Source organism: Rhincodon typus, chromosome 18, assembly GCF_021869965.1.
Source record: "Rhincodon typus isolate 14 chromosome 18, sRhiTyp1.1, whole genome shotgun sequence".
Lineage (NCBI taxonomy): Eukaryota > Metazoa > Chordata > Chondrichthyes > Orectolobiformes > Rhincodontidae > Rhincodon > Rhincodon typus.
The window spans coordinates 4,569,207-4,583,693 of record NC_063349.1 but is presented as its reverse complement, the minus strand read 5'-3'; the positions used below and the strand labels follow the sequence as shown (position 1 = coordinate 4,583,693).

The window sequence follows — 14,487 nt, the reverse complement described above, 5'->3', positions numbered from 1 at the left end:
TCTTCAGAAATCTGAAACATCAACTTTCCTGCTCCTCTGATGCTGCCTGGCCTGCCGTGTTCTTCCAGCTCCACACCGTGTTATCTCTGACTCCAGCATCTCCAGTTCTTACTTTCTCTCAGCTAAAGTTATATTGTAGTATTTGGTTGTTTCTTTGAAGTTATTCACAATATTAAGAAATAGGTTCTGGTTAAAGATTCTTCAGTTAGTCACAAAGATAGATTTCAACATAAATATAGATACACGTATAACCAAAGTATAATAGAAGCATTAGGGGAAAAAACATTTAAACCTAGATTTGAAAGTTAATTAGTCTCAGGAAACGCTCTCTCTTAAGTCTAAAAAGATGACTGGTACGTCCTGAAAAAAACAGACTGTCCGCAATTTATTAGTTACAAAGTGCTAACAGTATAAGTAGCTGTATAACTTTACACTTTACAACAGAAATTAATATCACGAACCTTATAGCAGTTTGTTAACACCAACCGTCTTGTATTTTTTATATATATATTTTGGACAGTAGAAAGTATAAGAGGAATAACTGAATTTGATAGAGATAGTACATGGAATACAATGAATAACAGAATTCAAGCAGTCCTCAGAGATAAGCAAATCTGGGATAGATCAGAAGGAGTGTAACCAGTATGTTTGGAATGCTAATTAATACGTTGCATAGAAAGATCCCAAGGCATGGAGATTACAATGTCTGTTAAACACCATGAGATCATGACAACCTGGGGCTCTCCACAGGAATGCCCATCATTGATTAGGTGTTTCACAGGATCGAGTACAGGAAGAAGGGGGAAGGACACAGGGACCATGCTGTGTGTGAATGCTGTGAATACAAAATGTATAAAAATGCTGTATTTCACTGTGAAAATCAGAGTGCATCATTGATCTCTCTTCCGACTTGAGCCGTAGATTAAGAAAACGACTGGGTTCTCACATCAAGGCCAGATTCGGGGAACGTCTTTGGCCCTCTCGCCGCATTAACCAGTTGTTGCTTAAATAAAGTCGGCCACTTGCCTGGATCCTGCCTGCCTCTTGAGTCTTTGTCCCTGGTCGGGAGGTACGCTCCTACAGTCAATTCCTACATTCAACAGTCTGAGCAATGAAGGCTAGTTTGTGAAATACCTTCTTAACCACCCTGTCTACCTGTGACACAACTTGCAAACAAATATGTACCTGAACCTTTAGGTCTCTTTGTTCGACAACGTTAGCCAGGGCCCTACCATTAACCGTATAAATCCTGCCCTTGTATGTCTTAGCAAAATGTAACATCTTGCATTTATCCAAATTAAACTCCTTCTGCCACTCAGCACATTGGATAGGTGCTGTATTTGTAATAGTTACTACTTCCCTGATGGCACTGTTGTTCAATAAAGCTACTGGCTTCTGATTGATCAATGATTGGAAATGGTGCCCTCAGGGTCATTAATCCTGGTGAAGACCAAGTGTTGCTCACTGCCTGGATTCAATTCGCCAAACCCTGTCCCTAGGGAGATACAGCGCAGCAATCCCACTGGCTCTTCAGCTGAGTGGTGAGTCCCATGTGTTTGCCGAGCAATTACTGAATCTGAGAGATTCCCCTCATTAGCCAAGAGAATGGAGGTAGCCATTGTCCCAGATATGCAGACTTTATTTAACCTGTGGGTTATACCTCAGGCAGGGAGGAGGTGGGGGGCAATGGTGGAGGTTTAGTAGGCAGCACCTTCATAGCAACCACAGCCCATGTGGGAATTGACCCCCTGCTGTTGATGTCACTTTGCATCTTAAACTAACCATCAAACCAACTGAGCTAATCTACCCCACTGGCCACTGGTCAGCAGGCTGGCCATTCCTGTCAGCTGGCATGGATCAATATTCACCTGAAAAGTTAATTTAAGAAGATTACATCTAAAGCTTCTTGTGGTTGAACCTCTGGTCCAGGAAGTCTGGGTTCAAATCCCATCTGCCACAAAGATATGTTGTAACATGAACAAAGAGGTTAACTAAATAAAAACCTTTTAATAGAAAAATCTGTGTCTCGTGCAGTGGTAGTGTCTCTACTTCTGGACCAGAAGGTCTGGGTTCAGTTCCCACCTTAGGGTGTGATGGCCACAGAAACTGGAATCAATGGGTATAAGGGGGTAAACTCTCTGCTGGTTGGAATCATACCTGGCACACAGGAAGATGGCTGTGGGTGTTGAAGGTCAGTACTCTTAGTTCCAGGACATCTCTACAGGAGTTCTTCAGGGTAGTGTCCTAGGTCCAACCATCTTTAGCTGCTTCATCAATGACCTTCCCTCCTTCATAAAGTCCGAAGTAGGGATTTTCACTAATGATTGCTCAATGTTCAGCACCATTCACGACTCCTCAGATACAGAAGCAGTCCATGTTCAAATGCGAAAAGATCTGAACAATATCCAGGCTTGGGCTGACAAGTGGCAAGTGACATTCACACCACACAAATGCCAGGCAATGATCATCTCCAATTAGAGGCATTCTAGCTACTGCACCTTGACCATTCAGTAGTATTACCATCACTGAATCCCTCACTTTCAATATCCTAAATTACTATTGACCAGAAACTCAACTGGACCACATAAACACAGTGGCTACAAGAGCAGGCCAGAAGCTGGGAATACTGTGGCGTGTAACGCACCCCCTGACTCCCCAGAGCCCATCCACCATCTACAAGACACAAGTCAGGAGTCTGATGGAATACTCCCCACTTGCCTGGATGAGCAATGTGCCAACAACACCTAAGAAACCTGACATCAGCAAGTTGTTCAAATTCACTCACCATCCTGATTTGGCGTTCCTTCACTGTTGCTGGGTCAAAATCCTGGAAGTCCCTTCCTAAGTGGACTGCAGTGGTTCAAGAAGGCAGCTGACCACCACCTTCTTGGGAGCAAATAAAGACAGACAATAAATGCTGACCAGGCAGCAACACTCATGTCCCACAAGAGAATTGAACAAGCGTGTCATAACATGTCCAAGCAGTCTGATTAAACATATCATGAAAAAAATTGGGTGCAATCCATAGTAGCAGAAAGGATCATCACAAAACAACTCAGGGGTTTACATGAATCCTTACTGCCTCCTCCACTGGCCATGTAAAACTGTGCTGAAACTTTTCAATTTGTATTTTATTCAGCTCATGAACTTCCAGTCTGACCAGGAGGAAAATAACTGTTGACAGTACTTTGAAGTTCTGGAGAGCTACGTAGATTATCACCAAAGATGTCAAGACACCTCTAATGCAGAAAAAGTGGAAACTGCTTCTTTTACCAGGACTTGCTGATCCATTTTTGGAAGGTTTTTGGCTCTTCAGTTCAGAGCTGAATCTGGATTGCTAATGCGTTACAGCTTCTCACATTTTACTGCCACTTTTGGAATTGATATCTACCTTCTCAATGTAGAAAGTCCCTGTGGGCTTGACAGGGCAGAAGCTAAGAGACTGGTTCTCCTGACAAAAGAGTCTAAAAACCAGGAGTCATACTCTCCAATTTGATTTTGGTCATATGAGCATAGTTGGTAATTCCAGCATTTACTGCCCATCCCTAATTGTCCCTGAGAAGGTGGTGACGAGTCTCCTTGGACCTTTGCAATCCATGTGTTGTAGGTACAATGATAGTGCTGTCGAGAGGGAATTCCAGGATTTTGACCCTGCGACACTGAAAGACCTTGTGATATTGTCCCACACCAGGATAATGTGTAGCTTGGAGGAGAACCCGCAGGGGATGGTATTCCTGCATGTCTGCTGCTCTTTTTTAGTTGTCATTGGTGGAAGTTGTGGATTTGGAAGTTGCTATCAAAGGAGCAAAGTCTTTAGGATCCTTATCTCCGAGTGCTGTGGATACCCAGTGGAATTCAGTTGGCTGTTTGCACTATTAACAACCGCAGGACAGAAGTGTAGTTTCACTAGCTCTGTCACATTCACTGTGGCGTCTCAAACTCACGTAAACCCTTCTTGCCAGTTTGTTCAATTCTATGTTTGTAATGAACTTCTTTCTACATTTTTAGTCATGGTGGACATTATGCGTGGAAGCTCAAATGAAGTGACACCAACACAAGTGCTGTATGTGGTTGGAATTGGTTTTGTACTCCCACTTGACTAAGTGTTATTCAACTAAATCTGTCCCGTACCTTCCTCAATATCTCAAGATCCTCTTCATAGCAAGGAGTCCAAAACTGCCTACAGACAAGATGATAGAGCCTCAGTTTGCTGTTCTCCCTCAGTACTGCACTGTAGCTTGCAAGACCATGAGTGGGATTTGAACCTTAAACTTTGTGACTCAATGTCATCAGGCTGCATAAACAAGGAGTGAGTTTACTTGATCTCAAAGTTAGGATTTTGTGCTTTTGTGATGTTTGATTGAGATCAATGCCCTGTGCTAGCGTGAGCTGCTGTGCTTAGCCGGAACTTGGAGTGATGCTCTTGATTGTTCGATCACGGGGTCGGGTCTGTTTTCGTCTTGGGAGGCAGGCTGCAGCACAACGGCTAGCATCCCCAGCAGAGGCAGCATGGTGGCTCAGCGGTTAGCACTGCTGCCTCGCAGCGCCAGGGACCAAGGTTCAATTCCAGCCTCAGGCATCTGTCTGTGTGGAGTTTACACATTCTCCCCGTGTCTGTGTGGGTTTCCTTTGGGTGCCCCAGTTTACTCCCACAGCCCATAGATGTGCAGGTTAGGGTGGATTGGCCATGCTAAATTACCCGTAGGGTCCAGGGATGTGTGGGTTAGCCATGGGAAATGTGAGGTTATAGGATGGGGGTGAGTTTGGGTGGGATGCTCTTCAGACAGGCAGTGTGGACTCAATGGGCCGAATAGCCTGCTTCCATGCTGTAGGGATTCTATGAATAGGGGATTAATATTATCATAACTGACTCAATTATCATCAAAATTAACCTGGCATGGGCTTTACTGGGTAAAAAGCTCTCCTTAATGCTTTCCTGATATGGAAAATGAGGTCTATGCATGTCATCTGACCCTAATCTTCATTTTAAATGTTCTATATGTCATTGTAAGGTCTCATACAGCTAGAAACTGCTGCATTCTTCCCATTCCCTTAAAGGTAAACATGCATAATATCACAACAGAGATAGGAGACTTTTCCAGAAATGGGGGGGAGCCTGCCTTTCCTTCAATGAACTAGTCCATTATTGTCCAGAAATCGCCTGACATAGAATATCAACTCATCTGTCTTCTCGTTACAGAGTTCAATAAATCTAGAAGACTGCCTACTCTTCAAAATTCTGCTATTAATCCCTGTCATTGCAATGACATATTTCCATAATTCCTCAAATTTATCTTCATCTTGCCCTTTGGAGCCCTGACCCTGAGGCCTCATGTTCAGCTATCATCAGCAAACTTGACAAGTTCAGAATTAGGCTCATCATCCAGGAGGTTTAATTAAATTAGAACCCATTTCCTTCGGTACATATCTGGCCATGTCTCCCTCAAGTATCTTTTGATCCAATTGAACTTGCTCCTTTCTCAGGTATGTTAAAATGAGATAAATCTTTCACATCCTTTTTTGTTTATCCGTTCATGAATATTTTAACAATCCCTCATAGGAACTCCTTCAATGAATCCAAGACATTATCTTCATTATTCTATGTCACCACTGAAATTTGGTATTATCACTGGCCTGTTAATCCAGAGACCCAGATAATGTTCTGGGGACCCGGGTTTGAATATCAGCATGGGAGAGGGTGGAATTTGAATTCAATAAATATCTGGAATTAAGAATCTAATGATGACCATGAATCCATTATCAATTGTCGGAAAAACCCAGCTGGTTCACTAATGTCCTTCACGGAAGGAAACTGCTATCCTTACCTGGTCTGGCCTACATGTGATTCCAGACCCACAGCAATGCGGTTGACTCTGAACTGCCCTCTGGGCAATTAGAGATGGGCAATAAATGCTACCTAGTCAGTGACACCCTCATCCCGTTAATGAATAAAAAAAAATCTAAAAACGTCAATTATCATCATTAAGATCTTAGGATGTGGAACTCAAAAAAAATGGTGGGGTATTTTAACCTTACTCACTAGGAAAGAACCCAAGGGGCCAATCCTAGCATTGTACCCTGCTCAATTTTATCTCCATTTGTCCAGTGATATTAGGTGTGGTGTAAAATTGATGTTGAAGTGAATCTTGTTGAGTTTCCATCTCAGATTAAAATGACTGACTTGAGCATCAAATACAAGCAGTGCAAGGTTCGCTCACCCCAGCATGGACAACCTGTGAGTTTGAACACCTCAATTAAATTAAGCACCAGTCCCTTCTGCTTTGAGGAAGACACGCCCCTTTTCTCTCATTCTCCAAGTAGCTGAAGTCTCTCATAACTGGCATCTTTCTAGCAAATCTCCTCTGCATCATCTTTCAGACCTTCACATTGACACAAATGCCCACAATACTACAGCTGAGGTCTAGTCAGTGATTTATAAAGATTTAGCTTTTGTGTCCTCTACCTCCATTTCAAAAAAAAAGACAAAACAACTATTCTCCATTCGCAATATCATATTGGTCCTTGAATTTCTATTCAATTCAATTTCTATTGCTTTCCACATGTTGACTGATCTCTGCGCGATCTTTGATCTCAATTTTGTTTTGCTTATTTGAACCTCTGTCCCTTTCCCTGGTGCCGCAGTTCAATTTTAAAGACAAAATGTTGAATGCGTATCATTTTCTTTCTGATTTTCCACTAGGTCACCCTGTGGACATGTAACTTCAAGGCTGAAAAGGTCAGGTCTTTGTATGTTTTCCTCATGATTCAATGTTCTGTCACTAGGGATCAATCTCATTATTCTTCTCTGCGACAGCCTGAATTTGAAAGAGTTCCCTAACTGCTTCGTGCAGATACAGAATGCTAAGATGTCATTACAACAGGTCTTGATTTCTGAGACAAAATGCAACCAACAATCACCAACTGTTTTTGGTAGCAGTCCTAGCACAAACAATGGACACCCCCAATTTACAGAATCCCTAGAATGCAGAAAGAGGCCATTCAACCCATCAAGTCTGCACTGACTGTCTGAAGAACATTCCACCCATCCCATCCCTGTAACTCTGCATGTGGTTTTTAATCATGTTCAACTCACCCTCATTTGCACATCCACTGGACACTATAATTTAGCATGGCCAATCCACCTAACCTGCACATCTTTGGATTATGAGAGGAAGCCGAAAAACCAGGAAGAAACCTGCACAGACATGGGGAGAACATGCAAACCCCACACAAACAATCACCTGAGGCTGGAATCGAACCCGGGTTCCTGGTGTTGTAAGGCAGCAGTGCTAATCACTGTGACACCATATTGCCCATTTCCTATACCTCTTTGATATTGTGAATGTCTCATGGTGCCATGGAAGATGCCATCCTGAACCAGACAGCTTACGTGGATAATTTTGGATTGTACTCAGTCCCCAAGCAAGAAATGGACTCTAAAGTCTGGCTGACAAGACCAGTCAGATATACACATGTTCCAACAGTGACAAACAGAAAAAGGCTTTCCTCAGTCAACACCTATATATTAACTAAACCTCCCACATTATGTACTACTTATTTGCCCAGCACAGTTCTAAATGACTGGTCTCCAGTCAACTGATTGAGCTGCATTTTGACAGATACTCTGTTACATCGTGCTGGATAAATTGCTGGCAATGGTGTCAAGCAATGTGCAAGTCTACAATCAGTCCCCCTATACTAGGACCATGGAATATGTAGTAAGGGTCCCACCGTGTCATCACAAGTTGCTCTGATTCAGTAAAATAAGCAAAAGGTATTCTACAAATCTAATGTTCCACATCAGGAGAAGATATTCAGGGATTGAAGACACAGTTCTTTGGTCGTCGTAGATAACAAGGAAAGTGTACAGGAACTTTTCTCTGGAGCAGCGGAGGCTGAGGGGAGACTTGAAAGAATTCTATAAAATTATGTGATGCATTGATAGGGTTGACAGTCAGAATCTTTTTCCCAGAGTTGAAATGTCTAATACTGGGGAGGGGGGCATGCATTTATGGTGAGAGGGGGAAAGCTCAAAAGAGATGTGAGGAGCAATTTTTCTTATACACAGAGAGTGGTAGGAGTGTGGAACGTGCTGCTATGGATGGTGGTGGAGGCAGATATGTTAGGGGCATTTAAGGGGCTTTTCAATAAGCACATGAATATGCAAGGAATGGAGGGATATGGACCATGGGCAGGCAAAAGGGATTACTTTAATTTGGCATCATGTTCAGCCAAAGGGCCTGTTCCCAGGCTGTACAATTCTATGTTCTATCTAAATGCCGAGTTTCTCCAGCACTTCGTGTTTGTCTCAGATTTCCACCATCTGCAGTATTTTATTTTTTATTACTATGCTATGTGTGGGTTGGAAATGGCGGCGAGGGAACAATATTATTTACAAAACTGCTTCCACTGGGCTTGTAAAACAGATGGGATAACAGGCTCTCGGTGCTCAAACACAGTTAACTAAAAAAAGGTTATGTCTCCTTTAATTTGAGTGGGAGGGCGAGTGTTAATGGCCCGCTCCAAACTGGCAAGGGTTAAAGGCCGTCACTGAAGATTTTCCTCTCTGCCGCTCCTATCATTAATATAAATACAGAAATCCCCAAGTGATTCATTTATGTCAGTCTACAGCTACAGATAGCACTGAAATGACTATATGACATCTGCAGCTCATGAAACAGCCCCCACTGGGATGACAGTTTATGATACATGCACGCTGTCTCTCTCCTCTCATTAAATTCCTGCTGAATTAAGGAGTTTTTACATTTCTACCTCGCACATAAATCCATCCAAACATAAACAATTCCCTTCCATGCACAGACTTCATTACAATTGTGATAAACAGCCCTGTATTTAAAGCTGTGGTACAGTACAGAATATCTGCTAGGATTTACTGTCATCAGTTTAGACTATTGAGTTCTACAGGAAACATCTGTTGAACTATTACAGAGAGCTGCCTGGTGCCTCTGTTTATCCAGACCATGCTGGTCCTGCTTTATTCTCTGGCCTATGTTGAGTTAGCAGCTCCCAATGGACCAGTGCTCAGTTCCCCTTGATTTTGTAGGAGAAAAAAAACAATTCAAGTTACAGAAGTTACAGTATAGTGTAAGGTATGCAGGGTAGTTTGATCTTAGTAGGACAATAGGTCGGCATAACATCGTGGACCGAAGGGCTTGTACTATGCTGTACTGTTCTATGTAAGTTCCTGTTCTTAAAGGCATCCAGCATCCCTTGCTGAGCTCATTGAGATCCATGTGTGTTAGAAGTAGGTGACAATGGCTCAGGTAGCGTCCCCTACCAAAGTATAAATGAGCATCATTGCCAACACTCAGCTACAAATTGTGGCCATGTTTAGTAATGAGCCAGGGTAGTGTGGTCTAGAGAGAAGGTGCAATGCTGTCAAAAGAGGAAATAAGAATACACAGATGAAAGGTGACGTATCAATACCCCGAAAAACCTGGAAACCTGTGAAAGGCAGGAATGTTTGATTTCTACCTGGTGAGAGAGAGAGAGAGAGAGATCGGCAGTGCAGAAAATGGGGAAATGAAGGGCAGACTGAGAAAGGGAAAAGACAAAGATGGAGGGAGCGCAATGGGGAAGTGGCAGAGTGAGAGAAACACAGTGTCAGAGCAAATTGCTGCAGATGCTGGAATCTGTACTGGACACAAAAAATGCTGGAAATTACAGCGGGTCCGGCAGCATCCGTGGAGAAAGATCAAGCTAACACTTCAAGTCTAGGTGACTCTTCATCAGGATGCTGCCTGACCTGCTGTGATTGCCTGCATTTTTTTGGTTTTAAGAATGGGAGAAAGGATAGATACAGAGGGCTCACGCAGAAAAAAGACAGGGTAAGAAAAGACAGAAAGGAAAAGGGCAGGGGAAAGGGCTGAGAAAGGAAAAGGACAGAGGAAGAGAGGAAAGAGAGAAAAGACAAGGAGAGTCAGTGCATAGACAGAAAGAGAACACATAGACAAAGGGAGATGGAAGGCAGAGAGAGAGAGAGAAAGCACAGAGAGAGATATTTTCACACCATTGAGCCTAGATCATGCCAAGTATTTAACATTGATTCAAGAATACCATTTCAGTAACTAAAATTTCTCATCTCCAAAGCTATGTTTATAAAATTATAAAGACTAAAGAAAATAGTTATTCCAAATGATATGATTAAAGTGGCCTTTTGCATTATTGAATAGTTGTACTTATGCTTCTCCATAATGGTCTCCGATCCTCAAACAGACTCAAAATTGGAGCGTATACTTTAAACTGCTGAGATGTGTTGCAGACTGAGCATAGGCAGAATTTCCAGAATTTACAAGTTAAATTTTTTCTTCAAGACTGCCTAACTTCATGGTTTAACAGAATTAGCTCAGCTTTTGTTTTCCCCAAATAATTTGAAAAAAACTGCTGATCAAACTTTCATTTTATTTCCCAGCTAAATTCGCATTTATAGGATTATGAGCCACTTAAACTGATTATGAACTGATTAATTTTATTTCAAAGATGCAGCCTGCTTTCAGAGAGAGAGAGAGAGAGAGAGAGAGGAGAAAAAGTCAGGACTAATACCTGAGAATGTACTGCATATACAAATCTAAGGCAATATCTCTCGCTCAAATATTTCTGCTCAGACGACATGCCAGTATCATATTTTGGAGTAAAGCTCACTGACACAGGGTCTGCAATTTGTTTCCTTGGCTCAGTCCCTTTGTTATATATTTAAGCAGAATCTAAAGGGATGCAGACTTCTTATGATTGATATATATATTTGTGTATACATACACATATAGCTGCCAATCAGGAGGAACCAAGGTACGAGAGTCATAGAGTCAGAGAGATGTACAGCACGGAAACAGACCCTTTGGTCCAATTCGTCCATGCTAGATGTGAATCTATCAATCAGCAAAGACTAAACTAATAATTCAAATTCCCTTCATCTGATTAAATAAACAAAAACTGTTGTTTAATCACATAAAACAAAGAACTGACATGCCCTAGATTGTGGATGCTAGAGATTCAAGTTCCCCAGTACTAACAAGCCTCACCACAGTGCTGCTAAACACCAGGAACCTGCTTGAAACCTGTAAAATGTTCATTACCATCCCATTATCTATCCCGAGTCTCAAAGTAAAGAGACAAAATTGAAAACAATGTACGATTCAAAAATCCAAAACAGCACGTTTTTAAAAACAGACATTTGAACAAAATTACAGAATCAAAACACTTAAAAGTTTTAGTGCAATGGAGATTACATTTAACTAAGCAATCACTTGTAAGTTAGCAGCCCTGAGACATAAGACATAACAGAAGACCTGTCCGTCTCCTCTTCATCTATCTGCTCCTTTATCCACCTTCCATCTGCCTTCCCCTCTCTCTCTATTTATTTCAGAGTCCCCTTTCCCTCCCCCATTTCTGAAGAAGGGTCCATACCCAAAACATCAGCTTTCCTGCTGCTCTGATGCTGCCTGGCCTGCTGAGTTCATCCAGCTCTACACCTTGTTATCTAAGACATAACAGACCTGTTTTAAAACAACTTGTGCTCTAACTTGCCTGGGGCACATTCTAATATACATTATTTTATCATGTGCTATGATGCCACCCAATTGTGTTTGTGTTTGAAGCGGAGAAGACAAAATCGAGTGCTGAATTCAAGCTTAGATTTGAATGTAATACCATTCATTGCACATTAATACTCATCGTAGATAGGCTCTGATCGTATAGCTACATTAGGTGAGGGCTAATTTTTGTTCTTGTGTGTTCATGTCCATGTACTCATGTGAGTCTGCTACCCATCTTGTAATACGTATTCCCATGATATCATTGTAAGGTTGCTCCAGGGCTCTGAATCCCTTAATGTATCTAACACATGCCAGGCTTCATGTGCAAAGCAAAAATTACATCTGATGATCTCAGTGCATACTGTCATGAAATCACAAGTTACCACTGAGCAGCAAGTAATGACTCAGTCTAAAATTAGCACTTCCAACTACAAGCTAGTAAAGTAGCATACGGAAACAATCAACAGGCAACAAACAGTTAGACCTCGTTCTTATGTATTAATGTGACAGAACTGATGCATTGTCACCCCCCATTAGATGCAGTAACAGTCAATGATCTCTATATATAAAATCAGAGCAAGGTGTAGTGAGCATTTGTAAACATTTCTACAGTAATTTTCCTGATTAAGTCATGTAAGCTGCTATATACATATATATAAAAGGCTTGTTGATTTAGTTAGTGGAGTGGGTTACATTTGAGAAATGAAGCTTTCCATTTTGAAATCTGATATTATTTAATGCCCATACTTTGTATTCTAACAAGTTACACCAGCTGCCTTTCTTTCATTTATCTTTATCTCAGAACTCAAAGGCAAACAGCAAACAAAGTCAATAGAAACAGTGAAATCTCTGAAGGATTGTGCATTGATTCCAGTTTAGAGGCAGAGTGTCAGAAGTTCCTGAATTTTAAACAAGTGCACTAAAGCAGCAATTAAACAGTGAGATCATCATGAACGGGAGCAAGAGCAGGCAACTCGGCCCTTCAAACCTGTTCTGTCATTCAATAAAATCTGCGCTGATTAGACTGTGGCTTCAATTTCACTTTCCTGCCATCATCAAATCCACCTACACATGAACCTGGGCTGCCTTGGAGATCAAAAGCCTCTCTATTCAGCCTTAAAAAAACCCAGCCTTCACTGTTCTTTCGGGTGCTGAATTCCAAAGACGAACAAACCCCCTCAGAGAAGGAATTCCTTCTCGTTTCCACTTTAACTGGGAGACATTTTACTTTAAAATTGTAACCCACAAGAGGCTTGCATCTTAGTATCTATCCTGTCAATCCACTTCACAATTTTACAATAACACCATCTTTCCTTCTTCTAAACTCCAACGAGCATATAGCCAACTTTCTCTATCATTCCTCACAACTCATTAGACATCATCTTCAACCCAGGAATCAGCCTTGGCAATGTCCTTGGAACTGTTTCCAGCACATAAACAGGGCAGCATAGCGGCTCAGTGATTAGCACTTTTCCCTTACAGCACCATAAATAACTATGCATGAGGTGCCTGTTGACTGAAGGGTGGCTAATGTTGTATCTTTGTTTAAGGAAGGTTGTAAGGAGAAACCGGGCAACTACAGACCTGTGAGTCTGACTTTGGTTGTGGGTAAATTGCTCGAGGGCATTTTAAAAGATACGACATTTAGGGAGGCAAAAATTGATTGGGGACGGTCAGCATGGTTTTGTGCGAGGAAAATTATGTCTAACAAACTTGATTTAAGGTTTTTGAGAAAGCTACCAAAAGGAGCGATGAGAGCAGAGCAGTAGACATTGCTTACTTGGACTTTAGTAGAGCCTTCGACAAGGTTCCGCATGGTAGACTAAGTATTAAAATGAGCTTGCCAATTGGATACAAAGTTGGTTTAACAGCAGAAGACAGAAAGTGGTGGGGGGTTGCTTTTTGAACTGGAGGCCTGTGACCATCGGTGTTCCACAGGGATCGGTTCTGGGTCCTCTCTTGTTTATCATTTATATAAATGATTTAGTTGAGAATATAGAAGGCATGGTTAGTAAATTTGCGGACGATGCCAAAATTGGTGGCAGTGTAGATAGTGAGAAAGGTTTTCTAAGAAATTAATAGATGTTCAGTTAACAGTCTTAACAGTTTCTTGATTTGTTTCCTCATTTCTTGAACAGAGCTGTTGTATTTGCAATATTCTAGTCGGGTGCTAGATGTGGTCCAGTGTCTCTGGGTCATAACAGAAAAGATAATATTCCCGTGTTTTTGTTTATACTCACTCTACCTTGACCTCTGCTGGATTGTACATATCCATGAAGATCAAGCAATAAGTGGATTACCTAGAATGTCCTCAAGACTAAATTATCCTCAGTCTTTTGCGTCCTATACACATGCCACTTGGATGAAATAGTGCACTATATATGACTTGCTACAAAGGATGTGTCAAGATTAAACTATAAATGTTCACTCAAGATATACTGAAGTTCACATCACTGGCCACTTCAATAAGTAGACCACGTATCTCTGATGAAATGAACATGAATTTGTCAGTTCACCTTCTAAGCAGACAAGAGGGAGATCCAAGGGTTCAACAGAGAACACTGGGCTCCACATTCATTTTGTTTATCACAAGCTGCGACAGTCTTGCCTTAGAATGGATATTTGCTTTATCAAAGTGAGGCTCGGATTATAAATCACCAAAATTTAATTACTGGCCACTTCAAAGTGTTATAAAATATAACAGGGTGCCTTTCTATCAGTTTGCAACCTTTCTCATCTTCCTGATGTATTAATGCAACAGAAATGTTCCTTTAGTGCTATTGTGCATGTAAAAACAAATTCTGAATACGTGGTCACTTTCTTTTTTGCATGGTAGAACATTAGGAGAACATCAGCATGGACCCAAACTCGCTCAGTGTCCTCCTAGGTACTGAGATGAGTGCTGTGCAAAGTACACAGGTAGCCTAAGGCAAAA

At 41.6% G+C, this 14,487-nt stretch overlaps 1 protein-coding gene across 2 annotated transcripts in view; it reads right to left on the bottom strand.

The window, feature by feature from the left end:
• The window catches only part of large1 (LARGE xylosyl- and glucuronyltransferase 1), a 420,017-nt gene that overhangs the window by 57,182 nt on the left and 348,348 nt on the right, over nucleotides 1-14,487 (bottom strand). The gene's annotated exons all lie outside the window — the stretch shown is intronic.